The 24,658-nt window shown below is 35.5% G+C and overlaps 1 long non-coding RNA gene across 1 annotated transcript in view; it reads right to left on the bottom strand.

The window, feature by feature from the left end:
* The window catches only part of LOC114697814, a 47,667-nt gene that overhangs the window by 5,794 nt on the left and 17,215 nt on the right, over positions 1–24,658 (bottom strand). Inside the window, exon 2 of the long non-coding RNA XR_003735246.2 lies at positions 8,849–8,938. This is a non-coding gene — a long non-coding RNA (uncharacterized LOC114697814). The remainder of the gene's footprint in view (positions 1–8,848; positions 8,939–24,658) is intronic.

Raw genomic sequence — 24,658 nt, 5'->3', positions numbered from 1 at the left:
ACCACCTTCATTGTTTTTACTATTATTATTGGTTTAGATAAAATATTTACACATCCAGAATACACATATATGGCATAAAAATACTTGCTTTATTTATGATTTAACTTAATACTGTGCTTTTAAAAACCTTACATAAATTTTAAAAAAGATTTTTCATATTACCTATATGTTTTTTTTTTCTTTTTTGGTTTTTTTGAGACAGGGTTTCTCTGTGTAGCTTTGTGTCTTTCCTGGAACTCACTGGGTAGCCCAGGCTGGCCTTGAATCCTATATCATTTTTTACATAGAAAGTTTGAAAGATGGTATAAGCATTTCCAATAAACTTTATTCATTGTTATTAGTATATTACATCATTATTGATTACCTATTACAATTAACTAGACAATAGATTATTATGAGCTCATCCTCTTGTTTAGGCTTCTGTAGAACACACCTAACATCCCTATTTGCTCCAGGTGTCCATTTGTGATTCCATATTGCCTTAATAGTTATGTCTTAAAATTCTCTTAGTTGCAGTAGATTTTACCTGATTTTTTTTTTCTCTGCCTGATTTTGATCAACATTGGTGACTATTGTGCAGAATGTCTCCCTAATGAGTTCTGGTTAATACTTTCTCATGATTAAGAACATAGTTACACTGGCCAGGAAGTCTATTGAGACAATGTTCTACATTTATTACATCAAGGAGTGAATACTACTGACTTGACTTATTACTGTTGAAATTTTCTTTGAAGACTGAGGCAAGGACTATGTATCTACTTCCTCCATTTAAAATTGCTCGCATGCGTCTCTCCTGATTCATTCACTCCACAATTTCATGTATGTTGTTTGGCAGATAGTCACTATTCAGAGCCTACATTTAAGAAATGGGGCTTAATCACCACCATGAAGAATATTCATAAGTAATTTGGCAGTGAAGGTATATCTCTTCTCCCTCATTATTTATCGACTCAATAGACTATTGATATTATAGTGGACTCATGGAATTATATGGCACATTTTGAGTTATAACATGATACCATTACATATTTTTACTTGCTTGGGATTTTTATGTCTGGCTGTTGGGAATTCTTGCAGATGGTACCATGTGTTCCTAAAACATATGTGTATATGAATCATTTATTTAAGAATAGGCTTTATTTTTTGGAGAAGATTTAGATTTGCAAAAGGTTGTTCAAAAAATAGAAAAGTCCCATATTTTTTAATTACTTACACAGTCTGCCCTGTAGTGGATATTTTGCAATAGTGTTACCTATGTTACATTTGATGAGCTCAAAATGAATGCATTGTTATTAATTAAGCCCGTAACTAGCATTAGGATTTATTTGTAACATTGAATCATGTGACTTTTGAGAAATACATGTGAGGTAGCTACCATCATATTGCTATTTGCAGTAGGATTCATTGTTTTAAATACTTCCTTGGATCTATCTGTATGTCTCTAACTCAACCGTGAGTTTTTGGAAACCTCCATTCACTCTCCCGTCTTTATAGCTTTTTCTTTCCCAGAATGTCATATATACGGGAAATGGAATTTTACCTCTTCAGACATTTCCAAACATTTAGCCATAAGCAATTACTTATCCTCTGTTATCCTATGTTACTTAAACGTCAGTATGACAGGATCTAGAATCACCTAAGACATAAAGCTTTGGGCACTCCGTGAGGGAATTTATAGACAGATTTACCTGAGGTAAGAACCCCCCTGTGAATATATCTTCTCTACCCCATGGGCTGTGGTCTGGATTGAATAAGAGAGAGAAAGCAAACATAACAGCAACAGTCCTCTCCTGCTTCACAGCTAGGGATTCAGTAATAGCTTCACAACCCTACTTCTGCACTCTCCCCACTGTGATGAGCTATACCCTCAAAAGGTAAGTCAAAGGCGACCCCTCCTTACTTTTAGTTGGACATTTTGTCAGAGTCACAACTAAGGCATAGTACTTAGGAAACAATGACACTCAAGTGTGTGGGTTTATCAAAGTGCGATTATTTATAGACCTTTTGAAAGATACTTGAGTTACTCCCAACTTTTTGCCAATTAAAATTTCCACTTAAGATTTTATGACTATCATGTGTGATTTTATAAGCCATTGTGTCAGCATAGATTTTTTTAATCATAGGAATAAACATAAAGAATATGATATATTCACTTGTGTACCACTTTGTAACCAATTATAATTTTTTAAGAGTAATTGTATTGTTTTTTTCATTCCAACTAGCACTGAGTAAAAAGTGATGCTTTTCTGCATCTTTCTTGGCTTGTTATTGTGTGGTTTGGAATTTATCCATTATAATGTATTTGTGTAACATTTGCACGTGCCTTAATTGTCAGGCCTGTAACATCAGGATAGTGAGTGTATTTTCATGTGCATATATATTTCACTCCATTTCCCAACATGCATAATCACTTCCATACATACACATGAATATGCCTATATGAAATATACATAGACATTTCCAGCACATCAAGGTTATGCTTTGGGTTCATTTTATTTAGTTCCTATCTCATTCCCCAAAGAAGGCATTTTCAAAGAAGCTTCATTTCATTTCATTGGAAAATATTAGAAAGTGAAACCTTTGTGTTAAGCATGCCAGCAGAGTAATGTCACTTCTCAGCCATTTTTCCTGGCAAAACTGACATATGTGGATCCATATCACAATCCATTTTCTTCTGTCATAACTATACTAGAGATTTAAAAACATGTATATTCACTAGAAGTTGATTTTTCTGTTAGCTGAAAATAACTCATAACTTGGTTTATGAGCAAGAGAATATCAGAGTCACAATAGAAAGATACTTCTTTCAAAAGAACCTATTCTGGCAAATGCTAGCTCATACCCATGAAAACAATGTTAAACACATTAATCAGTGTGGAATCTTCATTATCTAATTGTCTAAAGCCATACCTGTCAACACTATCACAGTGGCTATTTTTTGAGGGAACATTTGAAACATAGAAATAAATTTACATACAATTGCTTCTGTATACCACCTCTTATATTTTTTATTTAAATAAGCAGGAGTCAACAGAAATCCCTTCAACACAAATTCATAATTCATCAACAATCACTTGTTCCCATCTTATCTATGAGGAACTCAAATCCTATGCTCTGCCCACACTGTTCTCCTGTTTAGTTATAGTATGCATGCAATGTAGTTACAAACCTAATGTCCCTTATCTCTATAAGAAACAACTTCAGACACAGACCATGCTTGCCAGAAAACCAGGTAGGCTGTCCATAGACCTCCAGAAATCAGCATCTGCAGCCTTACATCCCAAACCTAGGTGCCAAGAAACCAGCATAAAAATGCAATTAACAACAGCCAGGGTAATATGACTCCATTAGTGCCTATCTATTCTACCACAGCAAGGCCCTGAATACTCCAACATTGCTGAAGCAAATCCCTCCCCTCAGAGATCAAGGAATCCTGCAGAAGAGAAGGCAGAAAGACTGTAAGAGTGAGAGGGGATGGAGGACACCGAAAGAACAAAGCCTTCTTAATCAACTAAGTAAGGTGCATATGAGCTCACAGAGACTGAAGCATTAAGCACAGAGCCTACATGGGTCTGCACCAGGCCCTCTGCATATGTATTATAGTTATTAGCTTAGTATTTTTTTATGAGATTTCTGATTGTGAGAATGAGTGTGTCTGTGACTCCTGTGCCTACTCTTTGGGACTCTTTTTCTCCTGTTGGGTTGTCATGTCCAACTTCAATGTAACAGCTTTTGCTTCATCTTATTATATTTTATCTTGTCATGTCTGGTTGTTATCTCTTAGAAGGCTGTCATTTTCTAATGAGAGACAGAGTGGGAGCAGATCCAGAGGGGAGGGAAGGTATAGAGGAACTGGTAGAGGGAGGGGACATTATAATCAGCATATAATGTATGAGAAAAGAACCCATTTTCAATAAAAGAAACAGAGGTTATAAAAATATAACTATGCACATTGGACTTGGTGCTTTGGGTGGGGTGACTATGTGCACATGGACTAAAGATAAAAATCAACCTTTTAGAGTATGTCTATACCTGACTAATAACAAAGTGATAGTTTTTGACATTTTAATATGTAAAGAATACTAGATTTCACAACAAACCTAGCTCTACAGAATATTTAAATACAATAGGAAATTTCCAAGTGAAAAACATTAATTTATTATACTCATTTCCTTTATTTTCATGTAAAGCATTTCTCCTCCTTTGGTTTGTAAGATCTTTAGCAAAACCTTCATTTTTAGTCTAAATCAGCCTCTACCATACTATGAGTTCAAGTCCAAATCAAACAAATATGGGTCAGCATTTCACAATGTTGCTTAAGCCCAAATATTATTTAAATAAAGACTTTCATAAATATTAAATTTTACATTGGAAATATACATATAAATTTGATTTTGAAAGACGTCATCTTTTGCAAGTTAGAGAAAATAGAAAACAAAGTGAAGGATAAGAAGTTATAATTACATTTGCTTTTTGATTATTTTCAGTTTAATAATTTTTAATTCACATTATGATAATTTCTATTTCTATTTTTTTACCTTTCAATTCTTAAGATTCTCAACCAATTTATTAGTTGTCCTAACTAGCTTAAATTCAAATGTATATATTCTATTAAAACAATATTTTTTTATATTTAAATATATAAAATTTGTAAATTAAGTGTGCTATGTTTTTAAATGGGTCTCTTTTTCTGTTCATCATGAAAAATAGAACTTAGAATATGTTTAGGACAATTCAAAATAAATACAAGTAAAAACAGTAAATAACAGGAAACAACTCTGTCCATTAGAGCAAAAAGCTTCTGAAGAGTTACTTTGTCTTTATTGTTACAGACTCACTCCAAATTCACTTTAATCAAGTTTCATCCCCCAATTTCAATCAATGATTTTTTTTAACTTATTAGTAATGACATTAAATTATATGGTATTGTTTGCCATCCCCTTCTTAAATAGTAAGGCCTATTAATGGACTTTGAACTTTGAATTCCTAAGTACTGTTTGCTCATGATGGAGCATTGTGTGGTTTTAACAACTGCAAAGCATCATATTCATCATTGCAATTTCACATACTTTTGCCCAAAATTCCCTATGCTTTGCTGTTCCACCTACATTCCCTCAAAATCTACTGCACTCTTAGCAGGAACTAAGTTTCACTTCAAACAGCATGGTGTTATTCAAAGGTAGTGTAGGTAGGTACTTCGTACCAGAATGTTCCCAAGTTCTTTCTCCTATACCCACTCACCCAGCTGTCAATCACTTCAGTTATACACATGCTGTGATCACTGTTACCTTATTATATATATATATATATATATATATATATATATATATATATATATATGTTCATATATGTGTATAGTATTTTAATTAAGAATCAACAAATTTTTATTCCTGCTATGCTTGCTTTGACAGCTTTCTTTTCCATGTGAAAGTTTGATTTTTCTTAATTTCTTTACTCTTTCTCTGAATAACATTTTTTAAATCTATCTTATGCAGTAAGTCAGCTCTTTGTTAACTATTTCACTTTTTATTTGTCTGAGAAAATCTATGTCTGTTGTTTGTTCTGTGTCCCCTGAGATACTTCTGAAATTCTTTTGGTTTCCTCAGTGTTTTTCTAGATGTGAATAGGACGGATATACATATAGTAATATTTATTTCACTTGCTGTTTTCTAAAATTCATAAATTTATACCTTGTTCTCTTTATTTTGAAAAGGTGCTGGCCATTATTTCTTTAAATATTTGAGTAGATTGTTTCTTCACATTTGAGGAAAAATAGTTGTCTGTGCATACAAAGGTTTCCTAAAAGACTTGGATCATTGGTCTATGTGTTCATGTAACTATAGTGCCAATTAGGCAATTACAACTTTGTAACATATTTTGAAGTCTTATTGTAAAATACTTTTGCTTATTTTACTAGAGGTCTTCTGTGGTTCCACCAAAATTTTAAAAGCACCTTTTCTAGTTTTGCAAAGAAAGTTATCAGGAATCCTAATGGACACCTATTTTTTCTGAAACATTAGGTGTGTTTAGGAGGATGGATATTTTTTAATGTTGATTCTTTCAATACTTACATGCCACATACGCTTCTATTTTGGGATTCTCCTTTTTTAATCCCTTCATACACTATGTGTTATTTTTGTTTAAGTAATCAGTAACATCATTATTGAAATGTTCTCCTATGTAGTGTACTTCATTTATATAATATTTATAAATATAGTTACTTTCTTAATTGTTAGTTCAGAAAATTAAGTATTAGCTTAATACTAAAGATTCTGGCTGGTATAGTTGATTTTATATACTATAAATATGCTGATAAAATTTATTAGTTCTAGTGCTTTATATTGGCTTGCAATCAGCAAGAGCATTTGTTAAAAAACTGCCAGCATATTGGGGTGGAAAATGGCAACCCCTAGAGAAGGTTGCAAGCTCCTTTTAAGAAGAGTTAGAGAATTCCAAGGAGGAGGGGATTAGTTGGGGCTGATTGGTAGAGAAAAGACTAGTCTGTGACTGATTGGTGGGAGGCTTTAGTGGTTAGGGACATTCCAGCAGCAGGGTAGGAAAAGCTATCTTCAGTTAACAGAAGGCTGGGGTGCAGGCTTTTGTTGAGCCTTCAGAAAGCTGTGGGGTGCCTGCTGATTGGTTGCCCCTGAGTTGTGGTCTTCCTGAGAACTGCTTGCTCAGCTCCAGCCAGTTCCAGTAAACCAAAACTAAGGCCTAGTCCCTGGCAGGGCTATGAGAAATCTGCTATGGTCCTTGTATGGCTCCCACCCTATCAAGTAACAAGAAAGTAACTCATCAGGCCTAAAGAGATGCTGTGGAAAAGTCTGTTGTCAGGTGGATATGACATCACTTTGTAGTGTGACTTCTCTTTCTGCCTTGAGCATTTTCTCTAAATCTTTATTCTTTGACAGTTTGATTACCTTCTGTGTTGGTTCAGACTTTTTGATCAAATCTGACTAAGAAGCATATATTTTTGGGGTGTATATCTGTCTATTCTCTTAGCTGTGGTGTTGGGCTTTCAGGTATTTTCCAAAGAAGCTTCCTGCCACTCTGGCATTCTCAGATCCTTTTAGAATCCCCATCCTTGACTATCTGTTATTTAAGTAATATTGGAAAAGTCCCATAAGCCTCCTTCATTCCACCCTATTCTAGTTTCCAATTTGATATACTTGCATGGCTTGCTTCTCTGCAAATTCTCTCTTCATTTTAATTTATTCAATTATTAATGCTTGCTATATTGTCTTTACTTATGCTCAATATTTTCTTAAACTTCAAGATTTATGTCTTACTGTTTTCCAGTTGATTTAATTTCTATTAGAATGTGTTTGTGTGTGTGTGTATGTGTGTGTGTTATGTTGTAACTATTATTTGCCATAAACAGCAAACAAGTTGAAATCAATATTAAGCAAAACAAATATTCCATAAATATTGGAAGCCACATGTAGATATAGGTTGATAACATCTTTTGTAGTTTTGAGTTCTATTCTGAATTAGGTAGATTCAATACAGTGAGTTCTTCCCTTGTAAAATTCTGCTAAAGATTTCTGTAAAAAAAAAAAAAAAAAAAAGTCCACATTCCTTTTCCATACCATATCCTCTGTTTTGTTCAATAAATATAGAGTGAAAACCTTTCTCAGAGAAGAAAGTAAAAGAGAAAGACATAAATTATATAGAACAGACAGATCACAGATCACAAACTAACAGACAGACAGAAGATATGAATTTGGCTTCTCTACAAGTAAACTACTCTAAGAGGAATCCTCTTGTCATTTCTAATGCAACATTGACTCAGATGGTGAAAGTGTTGCAGGTAAATCTGAAGCATAGATACAATAATGGCTCCCAAATATGTCCAAATCTTCATATTTCAATCCTGTTTACACTGTAGCTTAACTATTAAGAGGAACTTTGCAGATGTAATTGCAGCTGGAAGTTTTTTGTGTTCTGGCCTGCAGGTGGTCAGGACAAATCTCTCCCACTTGCGTCCCCCAAGTAAACACACAGAGGTTTGTATTAATTATAACTTCATGGCTATGGCTCAAGCCTTTTGCTAGCTAGCTCTATATCTTAAATTAGCCCATAACTATTAATCTATGTATCGCCACATGTTCTGTGGCTTTACCGGTGTCCCATTACATGTTGCTCCTTGGGCGGCTCGCTGATGTCTCCCCCTTTTTTTCCTGTCTCTCTCTTTGAACTTCCCACCTGTCTCTAAGTTGCCTCGCCATAGGCCAAACGGCCTTATTTATCAACCAATCAGAGCAACACATATTCGCAGTGCACAGAAAGACATTCTTCATCATGTAATTAAGTTAAAGATCTTGAATTAAAAGTCCTTAATTCTGGTACTTCAAATAAAATCACATGCATCCATAAAGTAGAGAAGTTACCCTAAATCACAAAGATAAATGAAGACTGAATAAGAATGCCATGAAATTGTAGATCATAAAAGACTACACCCTGTTTCACCAGAATAGTCTTTAAATGCTTGAAAACCCAAGAGAATTCTGACATTTAAGAGAGGTTAGAAAGTAATGCTGTTTCTCATAACAGTCAGGTAAGAAGGCCTTGAGAAGAAACTGCCTGAACAGAGTTGAATGTTATCCATCTACTCACACATGATAAAGCGTAAATTCAAGAACCTTGAGGCATAAAGAAGCTTAATTAAAGAAAATATCGGATATAATTTTTGAATATCAATACAACAGTGCATAAGGACCAGATAAGAAGGTGAATGTTGACATCAAGTAGGCAGATAGGACCTGATATTCAGGGGCATTTTATTCCTACTGGGCCTGAGAACTTTTGTCCTTTGGGAGAGAGGAAAGACAACCGATGTAGTGCATACCTTTGTCCCAGTGCTCCAGACTCTGTGAGGTCAAAGCCAGCTCCGTCTACATCCTGAGTTTCGGAATAGCAAGGACAATGTAGAATTCCTCTTTCAAAAAAAAAAAATGAAATAAAATAAGGAAAGGAAAAAAAAAAAAGAAGAATCATTGATGTAGTGAAGGTGGAGACAGGAATATAAGAAGGTTGTTGGAGCCTAGCTAAGTTTCTTAATGGCTTTACATAACCAGCCACTAGTTTTTACCTCTACGAAATCCTCAGCTTAAAGAGAGTGAGTTCCTGTTTCCTCACAACTTATATACCTTTCTCTGCCCTGCCACATTACTTCCTGGGATTAAAGGCATGTGTGTTTCCTAAGCACAGGCATGAGATCTCAAGTACTGGGATTAAAGGTGTGTGCCCCCACCGCCTGGCTCTGTTTCTCTACTATACTGGATCAATTTCATGTAGCCCAGTGTAGCCTTGAACTCACAAATGAAAGGGTTAAAGGTATGTGCCACCACTGCCTGACCTCTATGTCTAATCTAGTGGCTGGCTCTGTCCTCTGATCCTCAGGCAAGTTTATTAGGGTACACAATGTATCACCACACTCACATGTTTGCATTCTTGTTAATGTTACTCATCACTATTATTATTTGCATTAATTCAAAGATTTCAGAAAACTACTTTAGAAAGAAGATTGGGATTTTCATACTTGAATCATCAGTGCTGTGATTCTCATCCAGAAGTTCACATCTTCCAAATTATCTGTTTAAACATCTTCCTCACCAGTTTGCAAAGACAATATTTTTCACTTGAGTAGTTTCTGATCAATGTTTTTTTAAAGCTAACACACAATTTAAAAATCTAAATAACAATGATCTTTGAAGACCTATGCAAATTCACTGAGATGAGAAGTTTCTGCTCTTTGATTGACTAAGAAATATCAGTTCTTGCGTGGGCTACGTTATATTGGACCAAGCAATTCCATCCTGCTGAGCGATAGATTTCAAACTTCAGATATAATTACTATTGTTTTCCTTAACTCAGAATGTCAGTTTTATACATTACACAAACACTATATTAATATTGAGAAAGTGTAAGTTTTCATGGTTAATATTAAATTAAGAAGTTAATTAGAAAAAAACAAAGGTATTCTATAATTCATTAAAATATGTAAAGGAATTACAATCTACTTAAATGCAAATCTGAATAATAACTACATCAAAAAAATAAGGAATAAGCATAGATATAAGTTTTTAAATTATGTATAGGACGTAATTACTTCAACTTAAAATAAATATGTGCATCTCATATTTTATTATACCATATTAATATTTTAACAGTTACATAAACATCAATTAAATTATCGACTGATGGCATTATCTTGAAGGCTAGTAATTAAAAAAAAGTTATATATTCTGTAGATTTTTGCCAAATACCTAAAGTATTTACCAAGAGATGAGAGATTCCTTGAGGACATGTGAACTTCCTATAAAATAACTGGTGTTCCAAAGGTGCTTCTGGCCTTTGACTCTTTCAAGTAATTGTACATATCCTGGTGAATTTGTATAATATATATGTAAAGATCACCAAAATGCTGAAAAATGTTCTACTGAGTACCAAATAATTAGCAGTATGTACTAGTACCAACTAAACAATAACCTAATTACTGAATCACTAATATAACAACATTATATATTAATCAATTTTCAAAGAAAAATGTCATTTATTCAAAAAATACACCTCATTGTACTTCCTAATGAAAAACATATTATTCCACAAAATTAGAATTTTATTTATAAATTAAAATACTTTTCTTTTAATTAATGGAAATAATCTAAAACTTACTGGTACAGAGAAATTTTTTGCTCTGATTTTGAGAGAAAACACTGTATGATATGAAAATAATCATGTAAGGGACATTACAAGCCTGTCTGTGCTAAGATCATAATTAATCAATAAAGGGTTTTCCTTTAGTAAAATGTGACATTTAAAGATGTAAAGCTTAAAGTTTTTAAATTTTGCTCCCCAAATATTCAGTTACTATTATAATTTAATTTGAAAAAAATCATTTTATTTTTTCTAAGATTACTAGTCTTCCTACACTCCACATATTTGTTACAATCATTTTAGTTATAGGTTAAACAATGGGGTCCTGTAAATGAGCACTTGTTTATCATAACTCAGCAATATCCTGTGAAGCCTGAGGGCAAGCATTTGAGAAGGAGCTAATTGTGGGCATGCAACACTGTTCTCTGATTACAGTGTGATGATTTTTTCCTCTAACTTTTTTTTTTGTGACTGCATGATCAGAACTTTGGTACACATTTCTTGTTAGTTAAATCATTATTATCCAATTCTAGTTGGGAACTTGTGAGTAAACATCTCAAAAATCATTGTCTGGGTATTCCCTAAAGTGAGTCTGAAAAACAAAAATGTTAACCTTTATTCCACATAAAAATGCTTCTCCCAAGTTTGTCTTTATACACATAGATCTTTCAACCCTCACCAAAAAAGTTTCCTTTACTGTGTCAACTAATAAAAAGAGCAACCCCTGGTCAACACACACACACACACACACACACACACACACACACACAATAAAGGACTGTGGAGTGTTCAACTCTAAGTGGGACATTTGATCACAGCCCGTCCTCTAAAGGCTCAAAGATATTGAAGAAAAGGGGACAGAGAGATGGTAAGATCCAGAGGCAAAGGATAACTGGAGCAAACAGTGCTTGGCAGGGTCATTGCATACCTGAATGCAGAGCTAGCTGCTTTGACTATATGGACAAGACCAACACAAGAGGAAGCCAGATGAAAAATTCACAAAGTTCCATCATTAGCAGAGAAGCTACATGCAACTGATTGCTGCTGAGGGAGAAAGAGACAGTTTTCTACAAGTAACATCAACCTATATAACATCAATCCTATATAAATACAGCTAACAATAAGTAGGTTTGGAGGGTTTATAACCAGAGCACATAAATTTAGCTCCCAGAAAAGTGATGGTAGTGATAGAGGAGAAACAGAAGAAAGGAAATGGGGTTGAACTTGGTTAAAATACATTATTTGCATCTTTTAAATTCTTAAACAATTTAAAATGCTGACCATCAGCAGTTAGGACTTTACAAATAATTGGATTATTTGATATCCATTTATTCATGTGCATGCTCTCAAAATATTAAAAGTGTACTTAATCCTATTTTTATAGAGCCTAAGGTACTTCCTATGTGGCAGTATATATTGTAAGTAGAAGATTAAAAGAGTCTGTGTGCAGATAATGTTCATTTGGGAGAAATCCTTGATGTGATACTCAACAGTATTGTAGAATAGGTGTTCTGATTGTTTTTATTCATAGACTTTTCTTTCCATATTTATCCACAGAAATACTTTAAGGAAAGAAATGTTTGCATGTTCAAGAGCACTTTCTGAGGTTAAAGATCAATCCATGTCTGATGGATGGAATATTGGGTACAGTGGAAAACAACCAATGACCCCAGCTGTTTTGTTTTGATTTACTGTGACCCTGATAACTGGAAACCAGTTCCCACATGCAACACAGAATTACTATGACTTTCTGAACTGTCATTTACTGAGCAGAGGTTAAGGTACACGGGTCAATGTATTATAAAAAGATATTTATTGTGATAATTTTCCTTTAAATACAATACTAAAATATTATTATTTTTAGTTCAAGTATATGTTTCAATTCCCTAAAGAATACATTATCCCTTAATTCTATCAAAAACACAATAAAGCACAGAATAATAAGTCATAAAGAAGTCAAAATAGTATGGAACTTGTAGTTGAATCTTTATAGTTTTTTCTTAAAAAAAAAAAAAAAACAACAAACTAATATACACCTAAGAACAACCAAACTAAACAAAGACTTAGAGTGGCCAGCAGCCTTTATTTTTCATCTACACACTGAAAGCAAGCTACAGAGTTGTTTTTTTGTTCTTGTTCCTTTTCTTTCATACCTTCCAAGGAAACCATGCCAAAAACAAAAAGATAAGTTCTCTCTGTCTCTCTCTCTCCATCCATCTATCCATCCATCCATTCTTAAAATCTCAGCCCTGAAATGTCTAATGTGTGGCAGACTGAATGAAGAAAGCAGCTACAATGCAGGAAGATTATTAGCTCATGATTTAAAGGCTAGGGGATGTTTGCTTTTATTTGTTTATTTTGCCTATGTGCTGTAAGTCCAAAAATCCACTGAGAGTTAGGAATTAAAGAGAATTACATGAAAAACTTATCCAGTATTATGTTCTTCCAGCAAAATCATATTTCAGCCCACTCAATATTATGATTACAATGAAAGTCTCATTATTCTGTATGGTTAATATTAATAAAAATTTGAAAATAATTTGTTTCCAATAAAATTTTAACACAATTGGAATAAAGTTCCATATGCATGCCTTGGGAGAATTGTGCTTTCTAAAATAGAGCTTTCCAAACATTGTTTCAATTTAACCACATTGCATGGCAAGATTTTCCTATAAATTGATCAACATATAGCAGTATTTCATATTTTCTACTCATTTAAATTTTTATTACTTGTCAAATTATAAATGTAAAACTGCATAAACAGCGTTCATACCCACAATGCCAGGTGGGAATTGAAATAAAATATATAAATTGCATAGCAACATAAAGGTAGTTTTTCTATCTTGTTATATATAAACTTCACTACTTATGATTGAATCAAGAAGATAGCTACTTCAAAATCTAAATCTAAAAGACAGAAAACCTGCAGTCAAAATGCTTTCAAGATTTTTATTTATTTGAGCTCTTTAGAATGTTAAGTATTTTGTTTTCATAACTCAAACGTCTAGGCATTCTCTTCCTTACTGTCCATCAATGAGCTTTATCTTCCAGTGAAGTGCCAATCGTATATTTGAAACAAAATGGGAAGAGTCTGAGTGAACAGGTTTGGCCATGTTGTACATATATTCACCAAGGATTTTTCAGGCCTTTTAGCCACTGATGATCCCTAAGCTGTCTAATCTACATGGTTTCCATGTTTCTGTCACTTGTAAATTCTATGCCCAGTCAAGAGTAATGGAAAAGCCATCTCTCTCCATCTCGCTGGAGCTGTATGCTCCAACTATCAAGCAGAGTGAAAGTTGTGCTTGTTAAACATTTGAGTACACTGCTTTCATTACTACCAGGAAGAAGCCAGGGTCTTTGTTAAAGTGTGGTGTCAAAAGAATTCTGTCTGCCCCTTTCTTCTGATTCTTCCAATGTAGATGAATATAAACAATGAGAAATCCAGTATCTCTCTCAAGGTCTTTAGCAATGCCTCTTATGTGATCAATTGTTTCCAACTTTGCCAAGAACATCCATAACAATTTTGGCATCATTGAGGGCTTCTTGACAATATTCCTTGCCATCTATACTACCCAGACTGTTCCTCAGGGGAGCAGAGACATGGCAGGTTTGGGATTTCCCTGAATATCATCCGTGTCCCTTGTACTGTCACACCTGGTGAAAGTTCACAACCGAACTGGAAAAAAAAAATGTTCACAGGTGTAAATCTGCATGCCTATCACAAATGTTCTGGTCAAAAATCTAGCCTGGAGTAAACTATCAAATGTGATTATGTCAAGGGGGTGGTGAGGAAAAATTAAAGACCTGTGTCCCTCAGTGGGCATCCTGTTCACACTTAGTATCAATTTGTCATTAGGGCCTTTATCAGTGACATCATTCTTCCACCCTTAATGCTTAGACTGGCATTATACTAAATGGCCACATTGTCAAGCTTATGTCCTAGAGTGACAACGAATTTAATCCATCAATATTATAGTAGACCTCATGGTCCTCCTGAGCTCTACAGGATAGGATCTAGTGGATTGTTCACCCCAGTAAGAACATAGGAAGAGAGAACTATGACATTTGGGAAATCAGTGCCCAGGGACATCATTCCTAAATACTGAGGATCTTTCCCTGCAGGTTTCATTACAAACACTTGAAAATGGAACCTAGGAAGATCCTCCTGATATATTAGTTAGGATTTTCTAGAGGAACAGAGTCAAGAGAATGAGTACTTATTATAAGAGGATTTATTAGATCAGATTACAGGATACTTATTAAGTACTCCAAAGATGGCTTTCTTCTCATTGAAATGCCTGTTACTTACTCTGTCTATGGATTGAGATGCCTCAGAAGTCTTGGTCTCATGCAAAAGCCTGGGAGGATACCTAAAGAGACTGCTTCTTTAGTTCACATTGAAAATATGGAAGCAGATGTAGAGATCCACTGCCAGGGCCCAGGTGGAGCTACGGGAGTCCAATTGGCGAGACAGAGGAGGGATTGTATGAGCAAGAATTGTTGAGACCAAGATTGGAAAAAGCACAGGAACAAATAGCCAAACGATTGGAAACACATAACTATGAACCAATGGCTGAGGGGCCCCCAACTGGATCAGGAACTCTGGATGAGTGACACAGTTGATCAGCTTGAACTGTTTGGGAGGTGCCCAGGCAGTGGGACCAGGACCTGTCCTTAGTGCACAAGCTGGCTGTTTGGAGCCTGGGGCCTATGCTGGGACACTCAGCTCAGCCTGGAAGGAGGGGACTGGACCTGCCGGGACTGAATCTACCAGGTTGAGTTTAATTCCCAGGGGAGTCCTTGCCCTGGAGGAGATGGGAATGGGGGGTGGGCTGGGGGGAGGGCAGAGGAGGGCGGGAGGAGGGAGGACAGATTCGTGGCTGATATGTAATATTAAATCAAATTATATAAAAAAGAAAAGATATATTAAGATGCAAAAAAAAAAAAGAAAGAAAATATCAAGAAATTAGATTCTGGTATCAGCAAAAGGCAGCAGAAGCAACAGCACTAATGGTGACAGAAACAAGAGACATACTTGACAGCAAGATGTCAAGACAGTAAAGTCAGACGAAGAAGGAAGAGGAAGAAGAGGAAGAGGAGGAAGAAAGTAAAACTTCTTAGAAATTCAATTTATATCGGATGCCACTGAAAGATACCACCCACAGTGGGAGTGGACCTTCTTATTTCAAATAACCTGATCAAGAAAATATCACAGATGTCCCCAGTAGTCTATCCCTTGGTTGATTACAGATCCAGTCGAATGCAGTTACCGACCATCATGTCCTCTTCCACATCATCATCCTTACAATAGAATGTGAGATAAGAAGAAACAGCCGGGCGGTGGTGGCGCACGCCTTTAAACCCAGCCCTCGGGAGGCAGAGGCAGGCGGATCTCTGTGAGTTCGAGGCCAGTCTGGGATACCAAGTGAGCTCCAAGAATACACGGCTGGGCATGATGGCACACACCTTTAATACCGGCACTCGGGAGAGGCAGAGGCAGCCTGGCTTACAGATTAAGTTCCAGGACAGCCAGGACTGCACAGAGAAACCCTATCTTTAAAAACAAAACAAACAAACAAACAAAAAATAAAAATAGTCCCTGTATAATCATTAATAATATGTACTTTGTAATCCTTGTAAATCAAAAACAAATAAGTAAAGTTTTTGTATTTAACATGTTTAAATTAAAATTTTCCCTAATTCTATCCTCTGTCTACTATATATTTTTCAGCAGTTAAAAATGAATTGATCAGAACCTGATGTATCTCTCTGAAGCTTTCATTTAGTTATACTCTGAATCCTTGAAAATCTCTATGCGTGATTAAAATTCCTTAGAGTTAAGTCTGAGCAAGTATGAAAGAAATGTAATTTCATTATCTCATCATAATAATCACAAACATGCCATGAAAAGTATTTTATGTTCTTGTCATTATTGTGAAGGTAAGGAATCTATATCACAGGCTGAATATAATACGTTCCTTTAAAAGGATTTCACACATTTACAGATGCTGAAAATTCAGTGTCTAGGGATAGCATTTATGGTATATTGGCTTATTTAGTATGCAAGACTAAATAAAGTGCAGTCCTTCTTCTTTACAATCACCATCTAATTATTGCAGTACAAAATTTCACAGTTTGAAAGGTTGTAAAATAATTTGGGGGAAAGTAGGAAATCCTAGACTTGTTTTCCCCATAGGAAAAAAATGCCTATTTTAACTAACTTTTCAGATTATTAAGGAATATTTTTTTAAATACAGATTGTTGAGGCAATGTACAAAACTGTCATCCTTTCTTATCAAATTGAAAGTTTTAGAGTTTGTTTCTCACAGCCTTATTCCTTCCACAATGGATATTCTCAACCACAGAAGTATATGCAATCTGAGATTGTAGCGTCTACTAAAATATTTAATGCAATCATGATATCAAAATATATCAGCTAGAATTAATATTCAAAAGTGTTAACATTTGGTTACTGAAACTATTGCAAGATATAGAAGCATTCATACTAAATTCATTGCTTATACACAAAGCACATGGAAAAAAGCAAGATAACAAGCTTACCTCTCAGTTACTAATGGTTATTGGCAACTTAGTTCATTTCCAATGTCATGATATGATCTTAGACAAAAATATAGCATTAATTGACGAAAGTACAATCTGCAGAACCTATTCAAGTGCATGTTTATAAAGGGTGAATTGAAGAGAGAAAATAGAGGAAACTATCAATGCCAAAGAGACAAACATTAGGTCAGAATTTTATTTATTTGAGAATACATTTTTTTCAATGCCAATGTGAACTCTGAAAAAAAAACTGTAGTTCCCTTAAAATTTTGTGCTCATGATGAGGTGGCATGACTAATGTACATGACTCAAAAGAGTGAAGAAATATATTCAGTAATAAGACTAGCGTTAAATCGTGTTTCAAATATCAGTGAGTGTTAATAGTCATTGAAGAACTTGTTAGTTTGAAGATGTAAATTAAAATAAAACTTAAAGGTAAAATAACTTGGATAATTTAGGACACATTATTTGGCAAATAGTATTTGTACTGATTTTGAATCGTGGAAATTGAGAGGCATATAATGCCTTCTGAATTAGTTACCTTTCTTGTTGCTGGAACAAAACACTTGACAGAAACAATTCAAAAGAAGATTTACTTTGGCTGATTGTTTCTAAGGGACACAGTCCATTTTCAACAGAAAGGCAAATTTGCATATCTCTGTCCATTTAGACAAGACCAAGTGTCAGACTCCTTTCAATGTGCAGACTGGGAATTTTGCATGTAACAGGAATCAGGAGCAGGCATAAGTCTCAAAGTTCCCCTTGCTTCCAGTAACCTATTTCTGTCAATCAGATCCTACAGTATGAAGTATACATACCCTTTAAAATAGAGCCATCAGTTATTGAATGAAGATTCAAAGCATTTGCCAAGGATGCTATCTTCAAGCAGCCTGCCCTTTCCCAAGTGTCCATAGGTCTGCAGCCATATCACATGGTAATTTACTTATTCCTACCTAGACTGTCTCAAGTTATAACACAGCTCTAAATACTAAAGTCTCTAATGAGACTTGGATGAAACATACCTGAATTCTATGTCTCTGTACAATCCAAACAGATGTTACTTCTAGTAGACAATGGCACAGAGTAAACACTTATGACCCAAATTAGAGACACAAGACAGTAACAGAAAAAAAAATAAATAAATAAAAAAAGACAAAAACCACTATAGATCTAAAGACATTAACATTCAATTACTTGGCCTTGGGTCTGACATCTGGGACATGCGCTGTCACTATGTGAACTGCAGTAGATGTGGACAGCCATGTTCCTCAGACCTTCTCATTTCCAATAGGACCTATCTTGAGCTAGCTCCTCTTATTGCTTATGTCTTTCCTCAACTGAAGCTCCATACTGCTAAGATCACAACAGTTTAGCATACCCACTAATGCGGAGACTTCAAAACTTCTCATGCTGCCCTCCTAAGAGTCTTCCTCAGTAAATCAAACCCCTCTAAGCATTGTTTATGCTCACCATAGACCATTCTATTGTAATCCTCACTCTCAAGCTAGCTAAAAACAGTCAGGAATAACCATGACACAGTCTGACTGCTCTGTTGTTTTGATGTTTCTTCTATCCACTAAGTATGATGTTTCCTCTACAAATTAACTACACCGTATCTCTGGAATTTATATATTCTTTACATGAATTTAACATGAATAACCTATAATTCAATTTCTAACAGTCATTGTTCATTCCTGAAATCTCACAAACATCTTTTTAATTTTCGTTTCTGTTAACTTTCATGTCTTCAAAGCTACCACCGGAACTGCCACAGAAACTTCTGGCATTTTATAGTTTCTCTAGCCTGTCTGCCCCAACTTCTAAAATCTGTGCACGAATCTTTTCCAAGGGCCTAAGAACCACCCCATGATATTTATCTACAGCAACATTACTACCTCCCATGTAGCAATTTTCTCTATTCACTTTTGTTTCAAGGACTGCATGCTGAATATAAAGGAGGAATGATTTATTTGAGCTTGGAGTTCATGATGAAGAAGACAAAGCAGAGAGCCTAGGTTTATGGTAGGGGAATTCCATGACAGAAGCTCCTCTAGGAAACAATAGCCTTGGAAAGAATTATGAGTGGATGGTACCTTCAAAACCCCTTCACCAATGATCTGCCTCTACTCTTCTGGACCAAGTATCCACAACATGGAGGACATTTCAGATTCAAATCTTAGTTGCTTAGCATGCAGATGTTAAAAATTCTACCTGTAACAAATATGTGCAAGTATATGTGTTTATTTTGGCAATTCCTATATGTGCAATATGCAGAACATTGGATAATTTATTTTCAAAGTTTATTTTGAAATTTGAGGACAAACATTACAATAACTGTTATTCATTATGCTACCTAAATATTGGTTAGCATGTTCAGTAAATGTTAATGGGCCATTTTGGTTTGATTATAGCAACACAGTCTAATATTAGAAAATATCTTTTAAAGGGAAATTGTGACCTCTGTATAAAATATGATCTCAAGGACATGAAAAATCAATTAAACTCACATATTCGAAGCAAGACATTAAAAACCATTGTAAGGACAGCAGTTGAAGGAAAAGAACATTAACTATAAATTTAAATGAATATAACCTTAGGGGAGGGACGGAAGCACTTTAGGTGAAATTCATTCATGTAATGTTTTAATCTGATTGAAATCTCCTGCAGATGAGCCAGAAGTTGGCCAGAAATCAAGGAGAAAGACACTGTTCTAAAAATTTAACATTAAATAAAATAGAGTCCTAAACTATCAGAGGGACTGGTAATTGAAGATGTAATTCCTAAGAAGTCATCCATAAAGGACAACTCTATAACCTGCATTAAAATCACTTTATTTTTTTTATTCACTCTGAGATGCAGTAGTTAAAAGGAGACTGAAAGACTCTTACGAGAAAGTAACCACTGGCAGGCAAAAAGAGCTGGATTGTAGGAAAAACAGAATATGGAGCCTCAGAGTATGGATATTAGAAGGTCTTCATAAATATGTCAAATCATCATTAAGAGCCTGAACAGCTACACACAAAAATCATGGCTACATTGACAAAAGTAGCTATCCAAGATAAGAAGAATTTAATTTCAATATCTTTAGAATATCATACAGCAATTCAATTTCATCCTAGAACAAAAGTAAATGTGTGTCTGCTTCAAGTAAGAGTTCAGAGTTTCTACAAAACATTCTGTAGATGATCCCATTCTCTGTGGAAAACAGTTAGATAAAGAAACAGGAAATAAGACAAGTCAAGAGTAAATACAGATAATATAAAGGGAAGTATAGATGACATTTGTTTTAGAGTAAGCATAGAACAACTCCAAAATGTGAGGTAGGTGGTAATAAAAAGTGGCTCATTAAGTTTACCTGTTCTGACTACCAAGTTTGATGTAATACAAGGAAATACTGCAGCATTGTGGGACACTGTGTAAGGACCTAGCCAATCAAATTGAAGTTACAGGTGTGGCTAAATGTATGTGTCAAATTGGAAAGTGTTTTGGGATAAAGTTGAAGTTTAAATTCTTTAACTTTGAGTAAACTGATTACCTTCTAAATTTAGTGTGAGGATTCTCCAGTCAACTAAAAGCTGAGCAGAAACAAAACATAAGCTTCAAGCCAAGGAGAATTTTCTGGCAGAGTGACTTATGGCTTGTATACTATAGGCTTTTCTGGGTAACCACTGTAAAAGACTTCAGATTAGAAATGTGTCTAAAGATAGAGATTTCCCCCGTGCTAGATCCTACGAAAAATTTGGAATATCACTCTACAATTATGAGTCAATTCCTATGTTTTTAGATAATACTTATAATTATAATGATCATTTGAACTGAAGTTAATTCAAGGGAAAAATAAACACTTGAGCTAATTAAAGCAATTTACACTTTCAAAGCAGGAGTTTCTATGGTTGGCAGTATAGTGACTTGGAGGGCAAAGATGTGGCATATTAGCCCTGGCTTGTAGAATGAGTAACTCATTTAAAGAGTAAAGAGAGGTATTCCAGGATGTGAGACATTCCTCTGAAATTTACTTATGATACTGATGTTGTAGTTATTAGAATATTTAAAGTGAGTATAATTAATTTGTGAGTGTCCATAATGCAAGCAATATTAATATGTAGTGGAATAGATACCTGATATCAATAGAAAGATGGGCCCTAGCGCATAACAAAAAGGGATTTGTAGAAATTATTAAAAGTGTCATGAAATGAAGAATTCTTGTGATATAGCCATCAATATAGCAGGCATATCCAAAAGTCAAATCAAGGAACTTCAATATAGGTCAGTTAAAAACTTCAAAAAAAAAAAAAAAAGAAAAGAGTGAGGTCTTTTTGGTTAAAAAAAAAACTCAATAATAGAGGTAGGATGGAAAAATGTACAAGTCAGTCATCAAAATATCAAAACATTAAGTCCACATCTACCTACCAAAACAAACACTTGAATGTGGAGGTGGTCCAGAAAATGGGAAAAAAATACTTCCTAATTATGCTTCTGGAATGGACTTAGTGTCCATAATATATAAAGAATTCTAAAACTCAATGAAGTAAGAAACAAGCAGTATGTGCTGTGGGATATCTTTATGTATGCTGTGAATATGTGTTGCTCTGATTGGTTTATAAATAAAGCTGTTTGGCCTATGGCAATGCAGCTTAGAAGCAGGCAGGAAATTTAGGGGAGAGGCAGAAGAAGAAAGGACAGGCAGAGAAGAGACACTGCTAGCCGTGGCCAGGAGAAGCAAAGTATAAAAGTACTGGTAAGCCACAAGCCATATGGCAAAGTATAGATTTATAGAAATGGGTTCATTTAAGATGTAAGAGATAGCTAACAAGAAGCCTGAGCTATTAGGCCAAATAGTTTGAAAATAATATAAGCCTCTGTGTGTTTATTTGGGACCAAGCAGCTGTGGGATGCAGGTACGAGAGATTCCTCCTGACCCTAAAGCAGGGCCCAGGTGGAACACAGAAAAACTTCCAGCTACAAGTATGGGTCAGCGAAGGGGCTTACTTAGTTGGTCAAATACTGGCTGTGTAAGTACTAGAAACTGAGTTGATATGCCCAACATTAAAATAATATCTAGGTGCAGTAGGAACATCTGTACTCCTAGAGCCAACAAGGTGAAACAAATTATGAGATCATGACTGCTCCAGGTTCAGTGAGAATTTCCTATCCCAATAACATCAGTTTAAGGATGATTGAAAACATCACATGCTGTCAATTTCTGGCATCCACATAAACATGTACACACGTGAATGCTCAGTGCACTTCATGTGTAAACATGAACAAATGTATTTGTGTACCACAAAACAAATACAAAAATAAAAGAATAAAGCAGGAAGTGACTTTAATAAACAATTATAAGATTTACAGGAGCAAGAACACTCAACAGTAGTTATTAAGGAAAGCAACTTAAAATGAAGAGATGTTTGCTCATCACTGTGGGTATATTTATCAGAAAGAGGGATGGTAGCAAGTTCAAGTGAGGTGGGAAAAGGTCCTAGAATGCTTTTGCCAGAAGTATAGCTTACTTTGGCTGTGGTGAGAATATTGTAAGTGATTTATCCAAAATTTTTAATGTAGAACTTCTGTTTAATCTGAGAATTCTACACCAAATGTATATCCAAAGGACATAAAACTATGATGTCACTGAGACACTTGAATTCCCATCTTATTTCAGTATTCTTTGCAATAGACTACACAATATGGAAATGGATGCTCATTAGTTCATAACAAAAAGAAAAGGGGTGTACATTCCAGCCATGGAAAAGTTTAAATTTTGCTCTTTGTAACAATCTGTGTGGAACTGGGGATGGATCATTTTAGTAAGTGTCTTAGGGTTTCTAATACTGTGATAAAACACATGACCAAAAGCAACTTGGGAAGAAGGGGTTTATTTGGCTTATGCTTCCACATCACTGTTAGTCACCAAAGGAAGTCAGAACAGGAATTCAAGCAGGGCAGGAATCTGAAGGCAGGAACTGATGCAAAGGAAATGGAGGAGGGTGGCTCTGTTCCCCCAGATCTAATCCCCACAGTACCATGTCCAGGTTTCTCACAGAAAACCTTCTGTGGTCTCCCTTTCTACTCTGACCCCATCCAAAACAAATTGCAAATGTCTTCTCTAACCTTCCTTCCAGCCGCTCATCCCAGTATCCAGTATCCCAGCCTCCAGCACCAGCAGACATTCATTGGGAACACACCAGCTGAGGAGGCCAGAGAAAAAGGTAAGCCACCTGAAGACATTCATTGATTTCTTCCCAAATCCAATCTCCTAATCTCACCCCCAACTCTGCAGCAGAACATCAGAGACAGCGCTTCCCTGCCCACCTCCCTGCTTCCATTTCCTGTGGATCTCACAGATCCTTCTAACCTTCCTCTCTCTACTTGTTACTTCATCCCAACCCCCAATTCCAGCAGGCACTACAGACAGCTCCTTCTAAGAAAGCAGGTGGGCGCCCTGTAGATCTTTCCTCCTTCTTTTTTTCCTCTAGACCCTGCCCCCAATCTGTTTCAAGCACTATAGCAGACCCTCTGTGGTGACTTCACTTCACTGTCTGTATCTCCCCATTCCACAGAGACCAAATGAGCATATTCTTGATGAACAATCTGCTCTCCTCTCTCCTGTAGACCACATCAAACCTCTAACTTATCTCAAATCCTAAACGTCTGTACCCCATAGCCAGAAACACATTTTACAGGGAACCCTCAGCTTCCTCAACTATCAGTTCCAAAGCCTACCATGCAACATGAGGGCAGGCATGACTCTCCCAAAATACAGAGGTGAAACAGAAACAAAAGAAGAAAACACTCATTCAATGAAGACTAATCAAGAAAACGGCACCTAGTAATATAATCAACCCAACTCCAATGTCTAGATGCCAGCTTAAAAAGACAACCAATAAGAGCCAAGGTAATATGTGCCCATTAGAGGCCAGCTGTCCTACCACAGAAGTACCAGAATATTTCAGAATATTTAAAGACAAAAAAAAAAAAGACCTTAAAATCACCTGTATGAAGATGATAGAGGTCCTCAAAAGGAAATTAATACCCCCCCCCTTTTTTTTTTTTTTTTGTTTTTCGAGACAGGGTTTCTCTGTGTAGCTTTGCGCCTTTTCCTGGAACTCACTTGGTAGTCCAGGCTGGCCTTGAACTCACAGAGATCTGCCTGGCTCTGCCTCCCGAGTACTGGGATTAAAGGCGTGCGCCACCACCACCCGGCTCATAAAATCCCCTTTTTAACGTCCTGGAAAACACAAAAAGTACAAGTAAAGGAATAAAACTGTTCAAGACCTGAAAATAGAAATAGAATCAGTACAAGAAACCCCAACTGAGAAAATTCTGGAAAGGAAAAATTTAGGAATTCAAACAGGAACTACAGAGACAAGCTTTACCAACAGAATATAAGAAACACAAGAGAGAATCTCAGGCATTGAAGATATATCAGTCAACAACA

Source organism: Peromyscus leucopus, chromosome 11 (genome assembly GCF_004664715.2).
Source record: "Peromyscus leucopus breed LL Stock chromosome 11, UCI_PerLeu_2.1, whole genome shotgun sequence".
Lineage (NCBI taxonomy): Eukaryota > Metazoa > Chordata > Mammalia > Rodentia > Cricetidae > Peromyscus > Peromyscus leucopus.
This window is presented reverse-complemented; position numbering and strand designations above follow the sequence as displayed.